This window comes from Erithacus rubecula, assembly GCF_903797595.1.
Source record: "Erithacus rubecula genome assembly, contig: scaffold_209_arrow_ctg1, whole genome shotgun sequence".
In the NCBI taxonomy this organism is placed as follows: Eukaryota; Metazoa; Chordata; class Aves; order Passeriformes; family Muscicapidae; genus Erithacus; species Erithacus rubecula.
In genome coordinates this window covers 145159-167569 of record NW_027636105.1, presented here as the reverse complement: position 1 = coordinate 167569, position 22411 = coordinate 145159, and the positions used below count along the sequence as shown (strand labels likewise).

General features: G+C 45.1%; 1 long non-coding RNA gene across 1 annotated transcript; it reads right to left on the bottom strand.

Moving 5' to 3' along the window:
* Window positions 1–3073: 3073 nt before the first annotated feature.
* On the bottom strand, window positions 3074–4142 carry LOC306815750. The gene is made up of 2 exons (XR_013777461.1): window positions 3478–4142; window positions 3074–3191 (listed from the first exon to the last, which is right to left on the bottom strand). It is a non-coding gene; the product is annotated as an uncharacterized lncRNA (long non-coding RNA).
* Between the last annotated feature and the right edge of the window lie 18269 nt (window positions 4143–22411).

Sequence of the window (22411 nt, the reverse complement as noted above, 5' to 3'; positions counted from 1 at the left end):
GTCAGGGTGTGGCCCTGGCCTGCCCCAAGGGGCTGCTGGCAGGAGCATGTTTCCCTGGGCAGCTATTTAGAGGTTTCCAGGAAATGTATCCCATGGAATGGGGACCTTCATGCATTAGGTTTGCATTGCGACCTCTGTTACATTTTGTGTCTTCACTTTGCAGACCTGACTCTTGCCAAGAAGGTTTTCCTGGAAGTTTCCTATATTGTCTTAGCCACATAGTCCTTGCCTCTGGTCCAGAAGAGTTCTCTTTCCTCTGAGCTCAGGAAGAAGCTGCTGCCTATCCAAAGAGTTTTTGAAGAAAAGGATTTATGCATTAGCCGGTGTAGCTACAGATGTACATATGTTCTGATAGTTAGCTGAAGGTTTTAATAAATGTATCTTGATTGTATTTTTTAAATTTTGATGATTTATTTTGAATTGTATATATTTTATTCTGATCACATGTTTTGATTTTTATATTTTAAATAAATTATTTTTTAAACAAACAAGCAGAGGATGTGAGTCCAGGACCTAATAGTTTGGAGGTTATCAGAGTGCAGCTCACTTGATGTGCCAGTGTCTCACCATATTCTTTCTTCACTTGGCCTCTCCTCTTCCTCTTTTGCATGTTGTGTCATTTGTGCTGCTAATTCCAAGTTTATAACTTGGAATTTTAACGGGGCCACCCATTGACATGTTTGGGGAATAATGGAACCAACAGATCCTGTATAGTCTAAATTTTCTTGTTAGATGTATTCTGTGCTCACAAAAGGCCTGCGCAGAGAAACAAAGAGAAGTGTTCCCAAATCACAAAGCTTTGCTCCTTTGCAATCTGACCCAGATCTGTCTCAGAGGTGTCTTCAATCCCAGTTGTTTGCAGAAGGATGAGTGGACTGTGAGGTCAATAACATTTGTCAATGGTTTCTCAAATCTTTATCCCAGCCTGGGATCCATTCAGCCCAGGGGAATGGGATCATTTGTTACCATGGATCAGTGCTTGCCAGTGTAATGAATTCCTGAATAATTGGAACATGCAATTCTGGATTCAGCTGCAGCTCTTGGTGGGCTGTATGATCATTGACTGTGCTGCCTTTCCAGAAATGATTTTGCAGTTTCCTTTCATCATCATTTTAAGATTTTAAACTTCACATTTCAATTTGCTTTGCCTTTGGGAAAAACACTTTTGGGCCCAATGCAAACCGTAGCCTTTTGACAGCAAAATCCTCCTGGTTACCAGCTTCTGATGTTACAGAAGAAAATGTATGTGAATGTGTTAGTTTTTCTGAAGGGAAAACAGTATGTCAAACTCTATGTGCTTGTTTAGCTATGGGTCTAGTCCTGGCCTAGTAAAGCCCAGGAAGGGTGGCGTGTTTGCAGTGAAAACTAGTCTGTGAGCTTATGGGGTTGCCATCACCAGCAGAGTGCATGTGTCCTATGGGGATTCCTCTGGAGACAAAATCAGGGACCCTCTCCATGCCCTGATAGTCTCTTAGATCTTTCTAAAATATCCTAGAAAAGGCAGTGAAACTTCACATCTCCTTGCACACCCACTGTTTGAATAGGGGCATTTTTATCCCTCCTCAAAGTCATTGCTCTTGCACACCAACAATACGAACATCCACGGACAGAATGATGCCTGGCCCTCCTGCTGGTGCTTGAGAGTACTGGTAAGTGAAGATCTGGGTAGCTACCAATATTAACACTTAATCAGCATTTCATGCTCCTTCAGGATATCCAGATGTCAGGGCCTTTTGTTTCAAAGCAGTAGCTGTACCATCACTCTCTGGGGAAGAACAGTAAATGGGAAACAGCGACTGCCAGCATTGCAAGTGTGGGGAGAAACCTGAAGTGTCTTTGTATAAAGGTGAATGGGAAGAGTGTAATTGCCAAAGCTTCACTAGGATAGCAGGATCAGTTCTTTACTGCATGCTTGCAACATGATCATTTGGGACCTTCTTTTTGTATCTCATGCAGGAAAAGAACTGTTAACAATCCCACATTGGGATGTAGCTCTGTAGTAGCTCACAATGAAGCAGATTGCCTGTTTTGTCACTGCCAGCCCTGCTGACCCTGCAAGGGACCATAGTGCATCCCATGCCTGTTTTGCCTCCAAGCAAAGCTTGGCTTGCCTTATTAGTGTGGAATAAATAAAAGAGTAACAAAATGGACAATTAAATGGATCACTTTGGAGGATATGCTCATGCTTTCACATGTTAGCCCTGTACCTCATGCTCCCAAGGCTTGTTATTCATCATCAAACATTTTAATAGAAAAACCACAGCTCTCATGTTAAATATGAGTAAAATTGCATCAGATCATGGAGAATTCTGCTGGAAGGAACAGGACAAAACCCTTCCAGCATTCACTTGCAGTTGTCCTGGATTTCTGCAGCCCTGTGTGGAAAGCTGCTGTAGGCAGAATGTTTGCAGTTGGTTTTATGGCCTTTATGAAAGGTGTGTGGAGAAGTATGCAGGGCTCCCCTAGGAGAAAATTGTTTGTCCAAGAGCAGGGCCATGGTGCTGGCAGAAGCAGAGCAGCTCCACCCCCAGCCCAAGAGTCTGTGAGCTGAGCTATGCCAGGGAGAAAAGACAGCAAGGGACCCCAGCCCAGCTGCTTCACCTGCCTGACAGTTCTGACATCTTTTTTGCTTCAGTTCCCTTATTGCAATCAGTGCATACAAGAGTTTACTTGATGTCTTTGATGCCAGGGAGCACCAAGAGCTTGAACCTTGCTGGAGTCCAGCCCTGCCTGCCTATCTTGGAATACAGGGAAAGCATGAAGAATCTGGGCAGCCTTTGAGCCAAAATGGAATTTTGCTGCTTCTAATTTCCTCCCAGCTTTTGCAGGGGGTTGACAGCTCCATCCCAGCCAAGCCACTCCCTTTTGCAAGGCACACACAGACCTTGCTGGAAGCTCAGGGTTCTTGAAGGGGCTGCTGCAGCTGGAAACAGGAGCTGTTGTTGAATTTTTCAGGCTGCTTAACCCCCCCAATCCCAAAAGCCACCAAGTGGCGGAGGAAGGACAGAAAAATATTTCCTTGGAAAAAGGGAGGCCAAAAGCTTGGAAAAGGATGAAAGAAACGCTCTGATGATGATGATAATGACAAGAAAAAAATTATTTTTGACAGCAAGTGAACACCCGCCGCCCTCCAGCCCTCCCAGACTGGCAGGCCGAGTGGTGCCATTTCCATGGCATGAGGTGCTGGTAGCCTGGGCAGAGAAACCAGAAAGCCACGGTCAGTGGCAGCAGGCTCCTGTCCCCCGTGTCCCACCATGGCCTGTGCGTGGGCCAGGCTGCTGGCTGTGCTCAGAGCCCAAACCTCCCGACCATTCTCTCATTTTTAGAGGAGAGCAGCATGGCAGGCCACGCTCCACCTCTTCTGCTTAAGCATGGCACAGCAACCTCCTCAGCAGCTGCAAGAGCAAGATTCTCGTGTGCCCGCTGCCCCCTGCCCCAAGCCCTTCTGCCACCTGTGCTGTGGAGCCGGGTACCCACCTCTGGAGACCTGCTGCCAGGAGAGGAGCTGATCCCACACGAGCTCCTCGTCCTTCCTGAAGGGGATGTCCCCACACACTGTGGCCCCCCGGGGTAGCCCCGGCACTGGACGGGCTCCACGGATGGCGCCAGCGCTTCCCCACCCGGTCCAGGCACTGGGTGCAATCTTCCTGGAAAAAACAAAGAACAATTGCATCAAAGTGAATTCCGAACAAGACCTGGAAACAAGGAAAAGCGCCAAAGGTTATGACAGTTTCACAGGCCTGGGGAAGGTCTGACCACTACATGTGAGAATGAAACCTCTCCACGGGTGGGGACAAACCCCACCTTTCCCACCTGTGAGTCCATCTCTTCCTCAAGGGCCTGCAAAGCAGAGCAGCTGGGGCATGGCTTCAGAACCCGTCCTCTCTGCTGCTCCCCATCCACACAGATGGATGCTTTGGTCAGGCTGGCTGCCCCCACCCCAGTCTGTGGCAGGCATGCTGGCAGAAACTGTCAGCAAGGCCAGGAGCCAGCTCCCCTTCCACAACACCCGTCCCCTGTCCCGCCAAAAAGCAGCTGGGCAGGTGGCAGAAAGATTAATATTCCCCATTGCCACCGAGCGGGGAACCTGCAGCGCATGGCCAGGCCAAGCCCTGCCATGTCTGGAAGCACGAGCATCGTCCCCACCCCTGTGCCAGCTGGGAACTCATCGATTTTGTCGGGGTGCAGAGTGTGTCCTCCGGGAAGGGGTCGCAACCAAAGCCCATCGGCTTTGTCCCGCCAGCAGCCAGCTCCAGGATGGCATTCTCCAGCTCCACGTCGTGCTCCAGAAGAACACGCCAGCTGTGCCTCGGCTTGCAGGGACATCGTGATGCCATTGAGCTGCAGGGGGATGTTTCCCTCTTCCAGTCCGGGGCAACTTCACCACACTGTGCCACGACTTCTCCAATAAGATGGGGAGCCCTGAGCTGCTCCCTCCACAACTCACCGGGGACCCATGGAAGTATCTCCTGGGCCGCGCTCTCTGCTCCGTGCCGCGGCCACACGGAAAAGCTCTGGGGATTTCTCTGAGCACCACGAGACGTGAGCAGCTGGAACTTCCTGGGCTCCTGCATCCTACTGTGCAGAGGGATGGATCTCTGCTGTCTCCTGGGCCAGGTGGGGCTTCTGCAGCCAAGAATGCTCTACAAGGTCTTCCAGGCATGACTGTCTGCAGACACCTGATGAGGTGCTGGCACTTTGCAGAGAGAAACCAGAAAATGCTGGATAACTCCTGGCCATGCTCTCCCAGATTCCACAGTGCCCATGCCACACTAGGAGTGCTCAGAGCTGCACCCAAAGCCTCCCATCCATCTTCCCTTTCGGAGGTGAGCAGCACAGAGACACACGTGCCACCTCCTCCTGCTAAGCCCAGGAGATCAACCTCCTCATTAGCTGCAAGAACAGGATGCTGATGTGCCAACTGCCCACTCCCAAACCTGTTCTTGTTCCCGTGCCCTGAAGGCACATCTCCACCTTGAGACACGTGGGGCGGGAAGAAGAGCTGGCCCCGGACGATGTCCTCTCCGGTTCTGAAAGGAAGGTGCCCGCACACCAGATGATAGAGCAGGATGCCCAGGGACCAGATGGTGGCTGGCTGGCCCTGGTGGCAGCCAAAGAAGATCCACTCTGGGGGGTAGTACTCTTGCATTCCTATGGGACATGGGCACAGCTCATCAGGCCTATGCTACTGCATCCCTCCCAGCCAGCTCCACAACAGCCAGCCCCTGTCCCTCCAAAAAGCAGCTTGGTTGCAGCTGGCTGAAGAAGGATTCCCCCTTCCTCCCTGTAAGAGTTGGTCCAAATTTTCTCTGATCTGCCTCGCCAGCATCATCAGAGACTGAGACCCCGGGACCCCACCACTCACTCTGGACATGAGTTCTGGCCTGGCTGAGGTGAATGCTTGCCAAGGGACTGTTTGTTGGTGTGCTTGGAGCTTGCCATGGTACGCTGCTCTCAAGAGCAGGGAAAGCACCCTGTTCCTGCACCTGTTTCATGGAGTGACGATCTCCTCATACAATAGTCCATAAATCTCCCCACCTTTTGGCCAGAGACCACTCACTTTGAAAAAGTACTATGAAAAGTGACTTTTTTAAAGAGACTTTGAGATCTCTTTCTCCCTGATGGATTGAAGATGCATCTATCATCGGATGACCACAAGGATGCATCCCATCTGTTGGTAGCTATATCCCATCCTTTCTCTCTCTCTCTCTCCCCTTTTACTTCGTTTCCTTTACCTCTTTCTCTCTCTTTCTCTGTCTCTTCTATCACAAAACTGAATTGCTAACACACAATAAACTGCATTACTGCTTTCTGTTGAATAAAACCTGAGTATCTTGCTTTTTGTCTTTTACACCCTGGGGTCAAAAGAACCATCACGACTCCCGCTCAGGTTGAGCTGATAGTGACATTAAATTGGCGTCACGGACAGGATTTCTGACACACTGAAGGGCTGCTGGTTTTGTGTAGTCTGTAAGAGGAGAAGGATGTCTTGCCTCAGCCACACCTAATTGGCCACCTCGACAGGGTGAGTCAGACTAGAAAGCAAGGGGGGCATTTCAGATTTCCCGCAAACTGCACGCACTTGCGTGAAAAGCATCCCTACGCTCGTTTGAGGGCTCTGTCTTCAGAAATTCACAAAAGATCTCTTGGTACATGTTATGGGTTATGTTTTGACTAGCTCCTCTCCCTACCCCCCACCATGGAGCTGCTGGCCCCTCCCCCGGGCTGTTTTATCTAGCTGGGTGTTTTTCGGCTTTTGGGGCTTTTTGCCGCTGCTTCTGCTGCTCGCTGCTTTGGCCGCTGCTTCTGCTGCCCCCCTGCCCCCCTCCCCTCAGCTGCTCAGCTGCTTTTCCCTCCCCCCGGCTGCCTAAACTGCCCCTCTCCCTTTCTCCCCCCCCATCCCTAAGATTTGCACCGGCTCCAGAGGACACGCATCTGAACTTCAGAGACCACCTCTGGAAGTCTGCCAAAGAAGCTCTGCTGCCCTTCCCGGCGAAGATCTGCCAAGTTCATCTCAATCTGGGTCTGTGCTGGGAAGTGTTTCTTTTGTATTTTGTTAATAAAAAGTTTTTTCCACTTTCCCCTGAAGAAAATTCTTTCCGAGCTTAAGGCAGAACTGTGCTGTTCTTGTTGTTTTTTGTTTGTGTATGTAACTCTAGTCTCTTCACCCACCCAGGGAAGAGAGGGGGCTGTACACAGCAAAATCTGTGTGTGTAACTAAGTGTTGACCTCCCTTAGTGGTTTTACATTCCCCCTCACAAAACAACTGAAATTCATAGTGCACACTCTGTTATTGTTGTTATTGTTGGGGTTTTGGTTGGTTGTTTGGTTGGTTTGTTTTTTGTTTTGTTTTGTTTCATTTTTTGACTGCTTGGGATCACGAAGAGACAAGCTGGTTTTGTGACTACAGTAGCGCCTCCCAAGCAGGGTGGTCTCTTCACCCACCCAGGGAAGAGAGGGGGCTGAGCACAGTGAAAGTTGTGCGTGTAACTAAGTGTTGAACTCCCTGAAGTGTTTTTTTCCCCCTAGCAAAAATTACTGAAAATCATAATACTAAAGATAAAGCTGTGTTTTTCACTTTATTAGCTAAATATAACACCAGACCCTCCCAAGGGGGAGAAGATTGGGCACACAGCAACTGGTTTAATTTAGAAAATATGATTGATAGGATACATTCTTTACATCATGAAACAAAATTCAAACTGGGCAGAAATAAGACCATTCTCAGAATCGTTGGAGAGGTTGAGAAAAAGTCTCCGAATGTATTCAGGAACGGACCCTGATTCCCCAGTCGGGGAAGTCCTTTTAAAAACACAGTTTGTTGGGAGACCATGGGAAGGCATAACAGAGGAAGTTCGAGAAAATAGAAGGATGGCAGGAAAAAGGGTTATAGCACCTACTTAGAGAAGTGCAGCAGGTTTATACGAGAAGGGAAGAAGAGCAGCAGAAAGCACAAGTAAAGGTGTTGGTAGCAGCTGTGAGGGAAGCACAAAAGCAGGAGAGGGTCCAAGATAATGTGAAACCAACACAGAACGGTCAACCTCAGAAGAAACGAAGCCCCTCCCAGAAGAACACAGACAATCAAAGGGATGCACCAGAGTACTTCTATTGTAAGAAAAAAGGCCATTTCAAGAGAGAGTGTAAGAAGAGGATGAGAGACAAGAAGATTTTCCAGGAAGATAAGACGTGTCAGGGGCTTTCTCATTTAGGGTACAGACCATCCAGAGAGCCCCTGGTAAAGCTGAGAACGGGAACCCAAAAACTTGAATTCATATTCACAGTGGATTCAGGAGCTGAGCAAAGTACTGTTCAGCAGTTGCCCCCAGGATGTACTAGAAGCAACGATACTATGGTGGTTATTGGGGCAAAAGGGGAACCCTTCAAGGTTCCAGTAATTAAAGATGTAGAAATAGAATCAGAGACCAGGTTTTGTTTAGGGAATATGCTATTAGTCGAGGAAGCTTATTATAACTTGCTAGGGAGAGATTTAATGGTAGCTTTGAAAATAAGTCTGATTGTACAGGGATCCCGGCTCATGGTAAGTCCATATAAATTAACAATAGAGGATGAGAAAAGAATAGATCCTAAAGTCTGGCACACCCAAATGGAAGCTGGAAAACTAGAAATGGAGCAGATTCACATTGAAATTGATAGGCCAGAGGATCCCATTAGAATTAAACAATACCCCATTCCTATGGAAAGAAGGAAAGGATTGAAACCTGTAATAGAAGACCTATTGAAAAAGGGGGCTTTGAAACCCTGCATGTCTAGACATAACACTCCTGTCTCGGCAGTACGGAAGACTGATGGTAGCTACAGGTTAGTACAAGACTGAGAGCTGTGAAGTGGAGAACTAGAACATTATTTCCTACTGCCTCAAATTCATACACTATATTAAATAATGTTTCTCCTGAAGATACCTGGCATAGTGTAGGTTTAAGAGATGCATTTTGGGCCTGCACCCTAGCCGAAGACAGTCGGGACTACTTTGCTTTTCAATGGGAAGATCCAGATACAAACAGAAAGCAACAACACAAGGAGACTCCTTTGCCACAGGGGTTTCTAGACTCACCAAACCTGTTCAGCCAACAGTTGCTGAGTCAGTTTGTGCAAGTAGAAGGGACCAAATTTTTACAAAATGTGGATGATCTACTGGTAGCAGGTCCAAAAGAGGAAGATATAAGAACAAGTTCCATAGCATTACTAAATTTCCTAGGGGACAAAGGATTAAAGGTTTCCAAGTCAAAACTCCAGTTTACCGAACCTGAGGTTAAATATCTGGGACATTGGCTAACAAAAGGGAAAAAGAAGTTAGACCCTGAAAGAGTAGCAGAGATTGTTGCCCTACCCTCCCCACAAACAAAAAGGAAAATAAGGCAGCTACTGAGACTTTTGGGATATTGCAGACAGTGTATTGAAGGATATAGTGAAAAGGTAAAATTCCTATATGAAAAGCTCACTACTGATAGATTAAAATGGACCAAACAAGATGAGGAAGGATTCAAGGAGATAAAAGAAACACTCATGACAGCTCCAGTATTGAGTCTTCCTGATATATGTCCCAGTCTGAGGTTTCTCCTTTGCCCCGAGATCACCCCAGAGGGACACGAAGGTGGTTCAAACCCTGGTTTTCTCTGAAGCAGCTGAAGAGAGATTGCCGGAGATGGTTTTCTCTTGTTCCAAGGATTGTTTATTGTTTCATATCTCAGAGACTTTTTGCCTGGCCAGCAGGGTCTGCTCAGCCTGGCATCCATGGTGGAATCTGCCTGGTGAAGGCAGGGCTGATCTTATATAGTTTGTACTACGTATTATATGTTTGCAAAATTTTCCCAATACAATACAATTTTATTAAATGGTCCAGCCCTGACCCCATCCAATCCAAGAGTGCCAACGTGTCACCCAACATGGGTGACATGGAGAAGAAGGAGGAAAAGGTGTCCACCCCCCAAATTCTCCATCTTGGCCACGTGTCCCTTATCATAAACATTCAAAAAAAACTATTTATCTACGTTCTAACAATCTAATTTACACTTTACTAATTTTGGCAGCTTGTTTCCATTCTCCTTGTGCTGACAACTTCCCCCAGGGGTTAGAATTCAGCACCTGTGACACCAGGGTCTCACTCAGAGGTCTTTGAGACCCTTGACAGGGCAGTTTTGAGTCCTCCAAGGAGGCCAGGGGTACGCCCTGGGTTCCCACATCTCCCCCCACTGCTTGCACCAAGAGCACCCTTTTCACAGCTTTGTTCAAGGCGCGCTGAGTGCATGGGAGGATGCATGGCAAAGCAATGAGAATAGTAACAAGCCCCACTAATATATAAAAACCTACTTTCAAAATTTCTTTTTACAAAGGTTAAAGATCAAAAAGGTCAAACAGACCATCCAGGCACGATAACTGTGCTAGAACTCAGAAGGATGGTTTGTTTGAGACTACAATATAATTGCTATATACATTCTGATTCGGAGTAACATCCATTGCTTGGTTCTCTGTCACCCCTAAAACATCAAATATAATTCAAAAATCCATTGTCGAACCAAAAATTTCTAATTCTTTTGGTTTGAAAAAGGCCACAGGGAGAAATTGAACCCACACATGCCATCCGTCCACTGGAGTTGTCACAACTCACATCACCCATGAAGGGATGCCCTCCGGAATGGACCATTCTTTCACTGGCAATCCCACCAGACATGTTGAAAATGGCTTCTTTGCCTGGAATGCCTCAAACAAATTGTTTCCAACCCCACTGTCCATGCTAAATTTTCCCAAACATTCTCCCTTGGCTGCATCACTGGTCAATCCACTATGTTACCTAACATAGTTGACAAAAGATAAGATACAACAGCATATAAACAAATATGTTTCACTGTCAGTCCTTAAGTCTTTTGTATCTTGTTTGAAGAGAAGTTCACATCCTTTTTCCTTGATGTCTGCCAACACTCCCCTTGGAATCCTGAGGGTTTGTTGTGCTGGATCATTGTGAGGAGGGTCTCCTGCTAATTCTGCCATGGTGAGGTTAGCATGAGCATCACCTTGGTATTTATTTCACAGCTCCTCCAAAGCTCTTCTCCATCTGTGCTCCCACATAAGTCCTTGTGTGTCAGTAAGTATCAATGACACAAGAGATTTCATGTCATATGGAGTCAAGTCATATTCATTGAAAATACCTTTTAAAAACTGTTTAAAATATGAAGATCCCAATCCATAATCTCTAATTGCCTTAATAAAATTTTTAACTAAATCATGATTTAATTTTTGCCATCTTGGGTTTTGTCCTTGTGGGTCATAATTCACTGGCATGGCTATTTCACCAGTCCCAATTGCAGGACATTCTCTGCTTCTTGTCAAGTCCATTCTAATATTTGCCCAATCAACTAAAGTATCTTGAGCTGCTGTTGCAGGTCTGTGTGTCTCTATAGGAATTTGTCTGCTCAAAGGTGTTACTTGTTGAGATTGAGGCCAAGCTGCTGCCTCATTCATTTTTTGATTCATTGGTATTGTAGAAATCTGTGGTCCTTGCTGCATTGTTCATTGAAAAGTCCCTGCCCGTCATTGTCATCAACCTTGTTCTTCCTTTATTATCACTTGTGCTGTCATTTCTAAATCTGTAAGAATTGTCCTTGAAGATCTGTAAGATAGGAAAACCCATTCTATAATTAAAATAGAGTCTTTTTTGTGTTTGTCCCACTGAAAAATCAAACCATATAGCTGTGTTTCTTCTCCCAACACTGCTAAATGGAATGGTAAAGAATCCACATATCGGTGTGCTTGTCTGTCTTGTATAATTTCTGCAACTTTTTGCAAGTTTGCTTGTGCTTCTGGCATAAGTGTCCTGGGGGATTTGATGTTGTCGTCTCCTTTCAGAAGATCGAACAACGATGAAAGGTCTTCATTCGTGATTCTCAAAATTGATCTCATCCAGTTGATCTCTCCAAGGAGTTGCTGCAGGTCTTGGAGATTGTTGACTTTTGAGCTGATCTCTAATTTTTGAGGTTTGATTGTCTGTTCGGTGATTTTCCATCCAAGGTATTTCCAGGGTGCGATTTCTTGAATCTTTGAAGTGCTGACTTCGAGTCCTGCTTTTTGTATTTCTTCGATCACACAAGCATGGACTTCTTGCAGTTCTCGGTTTGTTGACGGAGCAATGAGCAAATCATCCATTTGGTGTACGATTCTTGTTTTGGGATATTTGTGTCTTGCTGGAGCCAAAGTTTGTGCCACATACCATTGACAAATCATTGGCGAGTTCTTGAGGCCTTGGGGTAAAACAACCCAATGATACCTCTTCATCGGCTCCTCTCTGTTCAAACATGGAACAGAAAATGCCATCCGGTGAGCATTGTCTTCATGAAGTGGAATACTGAAAAAGCAGTCTTTGAGGTCAATAATAACAAGAGGCCAGTCTCTGGGAATCATCGTGAGTGATGGAAGTCCTTGCTGTAGAGGTCCCATCTCCACCACTATTTCATTCAATTTTCTGAGGTTGTGAAGCAATCTCCACGATCCAGAAGACTTTTTTTGAATGACAAACACTGTAAAATTCCAAGGGCTGTTTGTCGGTTTTATGTGTCCTTTTTCTAGTTGTTCTTTCACCAAAAAAAATCCTTTGTCAGGTACATGTTCCACTGTGAAAGGAGATCTCTTCCCCATACAGTGAATGGCTTTTGCATGATAAATGAATGAGTAATAGCTGTCTTCTGTCCAGGTCCTGTGAATGTTATTGAATTTTCGCTTTGGAGGCATACAGAACTTCCTCCAATGCCTGTGATTTGGTCCAAAGGTACAATCAAGTTCCATTATTGAGGTCAGAAAATATATGAAATATATGAAATGAGTGTCACGTCCGGTGTTCACCATCCCTGTGATGGTTGTTTTCCTGTTATGGTATATCAAGTCCCAAGTAATAGTTGGCTGTTCACGGGTTATGTACTTCAACCATAACGCGTGTACTTCGACATGGTCATTGTAGTGTGGATGCCCTTTGCCCATCGCCAGCATTGCTTGATGCTCCAATGGATGTGATGGGCAGAGCTATCTCTTTTGCCAGCTGAGTATTTTGTGGAATTGTCAATGGGGGTCGAAGAGCCCTTGCTAAAATTGTCAGCTCTTCGAAGCAGTCTGCTGAAACAACAGTAGGATATATTGTCAGTCCAAAAATGCTGCACTGCTCTCTGCCTATTATCAAAAAATCTTGTCTCTTTCTGCACGGTGCTTTGAATCCTGTAGGTATAGATGCAGATTCTTCATTCAAAAAAACAAACCACTTTTGAAGCTGACAGGATGTACTGCATTCCTGGTGGCAGCAAATCCCTGTCCCAGGGGATGTCCCCTAACGCCCTGCTGAGGGAGTCAGATTGACGTTCCCCAACAACTGTATTGTCTGTGCCGGTGTTGTTGCTGTTCCTTGTTGCACCGCCATCATTTCTGTAGTAGCACAAGGTGATCCTGCACTTTTCTTTGTGTTTTTTGGCAGTGGCAATGGTTTTCCGTCCACATCCGTCAGAGAACAACATTCACTTGCCAGATGTCTTCCTCTGCGACATCTAGGGTAAAGTTCTGGTAGCTTGGAAGTCTTTGTGGATTGAGGACAATTTTTCCTAAAATGTCCAAAACCCCCACAGTTGTAGCATTGTATTTCAGATGGATTCTTTTTTTTCTTGAAATATGCAAAAATCTTTTCATGTTGTTCTTGAAGAACTTCTGTCATTTGCTCCTTGACAACTGAAGCTATATGTTGTGGTGTTCCAATCTTGCTGCAGGCTTCGACCATCTCCGTCAAGGATGGCTCACCTGGCAAAGCACTGATGACTCTTTTGCATTCTGGATTTGCATTGGCAAATGCAAGGGTCTTCAGCAGATATGGTCTGGCTGTTTCTTCTGTAATTTGTCTATCGATAGCTTGTGTAAGTTTGTCAACAAATGAGGAAAAAGATTCAGTTGGTCCTTGATTGATTACTGTGTAAATAATATCATGCGTCCCTGCTGGTGAAACTTGAAGAACTGCCTTGCGAGCTGCTTCCTTCTCTTCCAGGATTGGCTTCTGCTTGCATTTTGTCCAGACATTGTCTCATGTATTTCACTGCCTTCCATTTCCATCCTCTCTCTGTGGAGACATAAGCAGAACCCTTCCCTCAAATGCTTACTTTGAAAGCTTTCCAACTTTCCCTGTCTCTAAATTTTTGATCAAAACTGGAGAATTTTCCCTTCTACTATTATTTCAACTATTTCAACAAAAAAACAAACCCAAAGTTTACAATCTTCTGCAAGTAAACACAATACAATAATTAACAATACTTTAAACAACAGACATACATTTACAAGATTAGATAATCATCAATTTTAAAAAAACTTTGTCATCACCTCAGGGTCTGCAGACAGCTGACAAACCTTGATTCAATGAGGAATTAGATGGTCATCTCCGGAAAATGAGCACCAAATTCACTTCAAAGTCAGCTTCAGCTGTTATATTGATAAGTCAAATTGCCAATCCAAACGACTGGAATATTATTTTGATGCAGAAAACACCTGGATTTACACAATTTCTTTTTCAGTTAGAATCAAGGCTTGGCCAGAGCCTAAACTCTAATTGGAAGAGAACTCCTGACATCATCTTATTAAAGAAAAAACCGACAACTCTTAACAACAAAGCTACAATTAAACATTTCAAAAAGAAATCAAATTCCTCTAGCAACTCATTTTCTCTAAAATTCATCTTTAGGGTAAGATACTTTGAACATGGCAAGACACTGCAGTGCTTCCGTGATAGCAACTCACGAAAACCATAACACTAGGAATTTTTTCTGAGAATGAAGCTCAAATAATTTTCTGGAATTCTGCAAAATATTCAAAACCATAAGATAGCACAGTGCCAGGTCACAAAAGACCTGCCAAAATAAAAGAGAGAATTAATAAAAAGAAAACAAAGAAACATTAAGTTCACAACTTAGCTGATTATCTTCATACATTTGATTCAAGGACACGCCTGGAGGCTTTCCAAAACTTACTTAAAAGGTTGAAAGATTTCAGATTAAACAATGAAACAGAAAACAAAATCGTTCTGTGATATAAAATTCATACAATCTTGTTACAGTGTTTTTAACATTAAATACAGAAACTAAATTTAAATTTTAAAATCCAACTCGAAATCTATTGATTTATACTGACAGTATTGCAAATACTTATAAACTGGCTTCTCTAAAACAATTAACTATAGAAAAATTAAAACTCAATGTTGACATTTAGATAAATGTCCACTTATATCTGAGCAATAACAAATCACTAAATATAGATGATATGTATTCAAATAAAATACAAAATACCTTATTATACCTTCAATTATTAAAATACCTAATACTATTAAAATACCTTCACCATTCTTAAAATTTCAGCATCTTTTTTTTTTTTTTTTTTTTTTTAACAACAATTCAAAACAAACACCTTTAGTTTAACATACAAGAACTGAAAATAAAACTGAGTCTGTTATCCTGTTCCCTTGCTCTGTTTGTTCTCCACAGTATAGATAAAAAGCAGCTCTTGGCATCTCTCCATCCCCCATTCCCCTCCTGTCTGCAGCACTGGGTCTGTGCAGGCACAGGGGGAGCAGTGGGGGTGCTGCTGGAGCCTCTGGAGCAGGGTGGCTGTGCCTCCCCCCCCTCTCTCGGTGAGCCTGGGCTGTGACCTCACGCTGCTGTGCCTGGGTTTGCTCTGTCCGGCTCTGTCCGGGCAGCGGCCTGCAATTGCTTCAAAGTTGTTAATTTTTTCTCCTTTAAGTTTTCAAAGCATAAATTTTCTCTCCCCATTAGAATCTGCCAGTTCTAATGTAGATATCTCAGGTTTCCCTGAAACAGGGCATTCATCTCCTCCCCCAGCATTTCTGACAGCTGGAGACAGGTCTGTCTGTGTCTTTTCGCACTTCCCACTTTTCTGCGTCCCGGCCGCTGCTGCAGGTTGCCTCTCCCTGGACACCCCTGCAGCAGAACGCACTGAACCTGCGCTTTTTCCCTGTTTTTTTCCCGGTCAGTGTGAAGGCTGCCACTCCCTACCCCTTTCGGCTGAGAGCCGCCCACATGGTCCTGTCCTTCTGCGTCCCAGTCCCCGCAGATTGCCCCTCCCTGGACATCCCTGCGGCACCGAGCCCGCATTTTTTGTGGTCCCGTCCCCCTCCCCTCTGTCCCCCACGGCCTGGGGAGTCGCCTGTAGCGCTCTCCAGCCTTCTGGGGTCAGGGTTTCTGAAGGGGTGAAATAGCAAAAATCTACATTCTGTAACTCGCTTGGAAATACTTCTAACTTAATTTTTCCCTGACCTTGCTGCTGGCAAGGCCTTTGCTGAACCACCTGCTGCTGGAAAGGCAGTCATAAACTTCCCTCCTGCAGCTCATGGCTAGGTGAAAATCCTATGATGTGTCTCTTTCCCCAGTCTCTGAGGGACTTTAATTGCTTTCTCCGCCTGCTGATAGCAAGGCAGCCATAAACCTCCCTCCCCCTGCTCATGGCTAGGTGGGAATCCTATGATGTGTCTGATTCTGAACCATCTTACCCAAAATCATTTCATCCAAAATCGATTCGGAGGTTCCTGATACCGACCAGCAGTGCACAAGAGCGAGGCTTCCCGGGACACCTCCTCTCCGATTCGCGTCTGGAACTTGGCTTTTCTTGGCAGAGGGCCAGAAATCTCCTCCGCAATCCTCTTTAATAGTGTGCCTCTTCTGAAGATTGGTCTTCTGGGGATCTGTACCTGCCTTTGCAGGCTACAAGGATCCACCAGGGTCCGTGCCAAATGTCTCTGCCTGGGGGGTCTCCTCCATCTCTATGCATCTTCTTGAGCTTGCCCTTCGGGGGGTCCGCACCCACCTTTGTGGACTGTGGTGCATCCAGAGACGACAAATGTCACTGCCCAGCCAGGGGGATGCCAGATGTCACTGCCCACCCAGGGACGCCAGATGCCCCAGTCTGGGGTTTCTCCTTTGCCCCAAGATCACCCCAGAGGGAAATGAAGTGGTTCAAACCCTGGTTTTCTCTGAAGCAGCTGAAAAGAGATTGTTGGAGACAGTTTTCTCTTTTTCTGGGGATTGTTTATTGTTTCATATCTCAGGGACTTTTTGCCTGGCCAGCAGCACTCTGCTCAGCCTGGCATCCATGGTGGAATCTGCCTGGTGAAGGCAGGGCTTATCTTAGATAGTTTGTACTACGTGTTACATGTTCACAACAATTTCCCAATACAATACAATTTTATTAAATGGTCCAGCCCTGACCCCGTCCAATCCAAGAGTGTCAACATATCACCCAACATGGATGACATAGAGAAGAAGGAGGAAAAGGTGTCCACCCCCCAAATTCTCCATCTTGGCCACGTGTCCCTTATCATAAATATTCCAAAAAATCTATTTATCTACGTTCTGAAGGTCTAATCTACACTTTACTAATTTTGGTAGCTTGTTTCCATTCCCTTTGTGCTGACACCTTCCCCCAGGAGTTAGAATTCCACACCTGTGACACCAGGGTCTCACTCAGAGGTCTTTGAGACCCTTGCCAGGGGGGTTTTGAGACCCCCAAGGAGGCCAGGGGTATGCCCTGTGCTCCCACACAGGTCCAGAGGGAGGGGTGGCATCCTGGGGTCTCAGTCTCTGATGATGGTCTTGAGGCAGATCAGAGAAAACTTTGAACTGACTCTTACACAAAAGCAGTATCTGATTCAGTTATGCCCAAATCTGCATCCTGAATAGGCCAAAGGCCGTGCACTCTAAGTCCAGTGTAGAAGTTTTGTTGATGCCTCTCTTTCTTCCACAGAATATGGAAAAACCCAGAATTTTATGGTCACTGTACCCCAAACAGATTCTGACCACCACATCTCCCACCAGCCCTTCTCTCTTTGTGAACAGCAGGACACAGAGCTTTCCTGGGGAGCGGGAAGAGAAGGAAACCTCCCCAAAGTACAGCCTGGAAGGTTCAGCCTGGAGATGAGGAAGCAGCACAGTCCCTGCCAGGGCAGAATGTTGGTGGCCCAGGTGTCCCAGCTGAGGCTGGGCCATGCCATGGCTCCGTGTGCCAGGAGCCGGCAGCGCTGGGTGCAGGGAGCCCAGGGAGGGCACAGCAATGCTGGGCTGAGAAATGCTGGGGGGACAGAGAGACGGGCGTGTGCAGCTGGCCAGGGAAAAGCCTAAACAACAAACTCTACTCAGGAGCCAAATGCTCAATACAGGCTGCCTGGAATGATATCACCTTTCTACAAGCTACAGTATAACCAGAAATTATCTCTGTAAGCAGAATTCTCTGAGTCTTCCAACTGAATTCTCTGTCCCCATCCTTTCCCTCGATCTCTGTTGCAGATGGAAATTGATTGTGCCATCATCACCTTGAACCTCTCTCTTGAATGCAGACAGTTTTCCCCAGGTGTGTTAAGAAGTTGTTGCTCAGTGTCTATGCAAAGCTTTTGTATCCTCATGGAACCAACTGTCTTCATGGAAAGGCGACAATTGTGACAGTTTGGAGCCTCACAGAAACAAGGTTCCATTGTGACACTGAGGAAAATTATGGAATCAAGGAGACCATTGTGACATAGCAATGCCACAGGGAACCAATGGTCCATTGTGACAATGTAGATCCAAGGAGACCATGGTGACACTGTGGGACCTCATGGATCCAAGGGGCCACTGTGATACTGGAGAACTTCATGGAACCCATGGTCCAGTGTGACATAGCAGCGCCTCATTGGAACAAAAGAACCATTACTGACAACACAGAAACTCCTGGAACCAAGGGGCTGTGGTGACACAGCAGGGCCACATGGAACCAAGGAGTGACCAGTGACCAGTGACATAGGAACCTTATTGAACTGATGGTCCATTATGACACTGCAGAAACAAGAAGACCATTGTGACACTACGGAAACTCAGGGAACCAAGGGGCCATTGTGGCACTCCAAGGCCTCGTGGAACCAGGGAGATCATTGTGACACTCTAGAATCTCATGGCACTAAGGGTTTATTGTGACACAGCAGGGTCCTATGGAACCAGTTGTCCATCGTGACAATGCGGATCCCAGGAGACCATGGTGATGCTCGGGAAGCTCATGGAACCAAGGGTCCATTGTATCCTGGTTTGGAGGACAGGCGTCTGCCAAGAAAGGCAGAAGCTTCTCTTTGAAATGGAGAAGGTAAACCCCCCCCCCTCTAAATTACTGTAATTTTGAAATTAAGGGGCTCTCAAGCAAAGATATGGGAATTAGGAATAAAAGTTCTTTGCTAGGAAAATTAAAATAGAAATACAGTATTACAAAGAACAATCCCAAAACACTGACAGAGTCAAAATACAACCTGACACCCCATCAGTCAGAGTGTTGGTAGCAGTCCAATTAAAAGGTGGCTGCAGCCCTCCTGGAGTGACAGATGTGGTTCAGCTGAAGCAGTGCTCCTGTAGAAAAAGTGCAGTTTTCCTCTGAAAGTCCAGAGATGATGTGGGAAGGTCGGGCTTTCCACTGGAATCGAGTGGAAAGAAGGTACCTTGTTGTTCAAAATCTCAGTTTTTATCTAGGTAGGAAAGGCTTGGCTCCTCCCCTTGGCTGGAGCATCTTCCAATGGGATGATGTAATTTTATCAGTCATACAGTGGGACTTAATGGCCCAACAGCAGATGATATCTTCCTGGAGGGAGGATGGGTTGTGGAAAAGATAAAGATGATTGCCCCACCTAGTCTTAAAGATTGCCCATTAGCAGATAGTATGTGCCACAGATATAAGGGTCACTACCCTACCCAGCTTCAACACATGGTGATAGAATACACATTTTTGTATTTCTGCAACCCAAGACACCTGAAAAGTTTGCTGTGTTTGTGGTTACTTGTGTTTCCTTGACTGCTGCTACTAGAATCCCGGCTCTTGTTTTTGTTTTTCCTTATCTCTTCTAACATAAACTTTTTGTGCTTCCCATAACTCCTGAAGCCCCCTATCCTGCCAATCTTCCAGTTTTTACAGCTTCTTGCTGATATACCCTCAAGACTTAGCTATGAATTGTGTTTTCAAAGGGACCTGCCCTGCTGCTGTATTAGGGTCTATGCCCTAATTGCAAATCCTTTCTTAGTCTCTCTAGCCATTCTGTCTGAAACTCGTCTTTCTCTTGGTGCTCACTCAGAGCTTTCCCCACACTTTTTTCCCCAGACACTGCTCCCCAAATTCCTTGGATTATCATCCAGCTGAAATCCTTCATATTCTGCCCATGTTCCACCTCCTGATTATTCCAATTTGGATCTGCCAGAGGTCATATCTGATCTCCTTGTTCTGGCCCCTGCTGATCTCTTTTCCAAGCCTCTATTCCTGACTCTTTAATAATTTCTCTCTCTTCCTCTGTAAATTGGAAATATTAAAAAGATTCTTAAAATAGACTGCAATTTCACTCCACCCCCCCCCTCCACGACCCGCCCCCAGGCCTGCATATTTACTTTTCTCATGGTTAGGAGGTTCTTTTGAATTCACGGATAGATTTAAAGCTTGACAAATCTAATCTTCAAATGATTTAAACTCTGGCCAATATAAATTGTCTGCATAGATTTTTTCCTTTGTTTATTCAAACATAAAATAATGGATCATTTTCTGCTTGCTTTTTCCTCTTTAGGATTCCCTTTTAACCCAGTATTGTAACATGATCCCCAGTGGACTGTCCTGAGGAATACTGTTCCCCTACTGGGAACCCCCCTCTTGGTTCCCAGGCATACCGGGTTCTTGTGAATTTTTCTCATAATTCACAACCCCTTGGTCAGAGGTCTTACTCTTCCTCTGACCCGTCTCTGGTGGCAAAAGACTAAGAAATCCCTTATATCTTCGTGTCCCATGCTCTCCCTCATTTGTTTAGTGGTTCAACTTTCTCACTCAATATTTGCACATAAAATATTTACAATATTTTATCTTTTGCCAACTACTTGTTCCCCTCCTAGTTCTCTAATTTCCCTTCTCAATCTATTTTCCCTAACTTTTCTGGCCACTTTCTTCAAACCCTTTAACCACATACAATTTTCACCTGTGTTTCTTCTAAAGGATAATTTAACTGAACTTAGTCATTTCCCTCAAAAATCATCTCTTTGAGTGTCAGCCAGCTCTCTTCTCCTTAAAGACTCTTTCTGTGAGTTCTTGGGCTGGGACCTTCCCTCCCAGTCCCTCCCGGGGTCTTCACTTGTTTTTCCCTTTTGCTTCCCTTTTTTCCTGGCCAGCCTCCTCATGGAGAACTGAAAACTTGGTACTGGGAGGCCCCACTGGCTTTGGCTATCGAACCATCTCAAATATTCCTCCCTCACACACACAAGCACACAGTTGCCACCCCTTTACCCAACCCCGTGGTACTTACACAGTCTGTTTTCCTGCGGTTTTTGTGTACAAGACATTTTATGGGCACTTTACCTTTTGCTGGCACTCCTCCAGGAGCCTTCTTTTAGTGTGCATCCTATTGCTAGCTTCTTTTGCTTATGCTTTATTTTAATTTGGAACTCCTTCTCCAAGAGATCCTGGTCTAGTCTTGGGACCACCTTAACCAATGGTGGGGAGCTCTTTCCCAAAACTAGCTACTCTTCCTTTGGACTGAGTTCCCTGGTTTCGACACCAAATTGTGAATGATGTTCTATTTGTCCAATAAACCAAACAACAAGATTAAATTTAGCTGCAATTTTAAAGAGCAGCAATTATATATAAATTAATATAACCAAAGTATATTACATGCATATAATTGAGTATATACAAAATTTTGTAGTGAGTAATTTAGTATAATTGAGGTTCAAATAAAGCATAAGCAAAACCAACTGGGGTTACACTGACCAGGGGTACGGGTAGGGGTTAGCCCTTCCTCCCATACCAAAACAATCAAGCTAAAAATCTCACTTACATACTGTATGTTAATACATGTTAATAAAGAACGTTCTGGAAAACTCCTCCTGGTTTCTATACCCAAAATCAACATCATTATGTTGTGTTGTGCATGCTCCACTAGTAGTTAGGGGTCTCTCATCCTTTCAGGGGTCTTTATTTACAGTGAAGTCTCTGTGTCTTCCTCGTGTCTGCTGTTTAACCTTTCAGGTAGCACAAGCACACTATGCTTGGGGTTATGTAACTAAGCATATGTTCCCACATCCAAGTGTGCAATGCCTGGAATCATCCCAATTTGGCCCATTCCAAGGTCTAAACTTTTTATTTCTAGATGCTATTATTAAATCTACATGCTTCTTCTAATATTGCCACAGAACATCTGGAGGATCTACTTTGTTCCTTTTCCTTTTTTCTTTGTAACCATTATTTTCCATTAATATGAAGCAACAATTTTGCTAATATAATTACAATTTAATTAGCACTAATAACATTCATCACAGTCCCTTAATAGAGAGATATCCTTTCCTGCAGTGATTTTGGCTTTGGGATTTGGGTTGTGTGGGGGGAATGCCTGTTTGTGGGGGATGATATTTCCTGTAAGACTCGGTGTTCTGGCTTAACCGGTCCCCTGCCACTGCTGGTGATTGTGTATTTTAGAGTAATGCAGACAACTTGTGACAAAAGTTATGATTGCAACAAACTGGTAATTTCTGTTTTGTGTTGTTGGCTGCTTTGTTTTAGTTTGCTCAGAAGTGGCTGTTGAAGATCAACCCCAAGCTGAAAGAGCCCAGCTGTGTAGGCAGGCTCTTTCCATGTGGCTTCAGCGTGAACCAGGAGAGTTTTGAATACAGAGGGGAACCGGACCACTGTAGGGTGAAAGGACAATGTAAGCTTGGCAAGAGAAATTAAAAGAACTTCCTACCTGCAGTGCTGTGTCTTTGACCCTTGGGAATTTAAGATACAAGGGGCTCATATTTGTGGACTGTCAGAGTTACAGTGTGGTGGTTTGAGCATATTTTGAATTGTGGCTAGATGAATAGAAAGGATCCCTCTCCCTCAGTGGTTTGGGCCG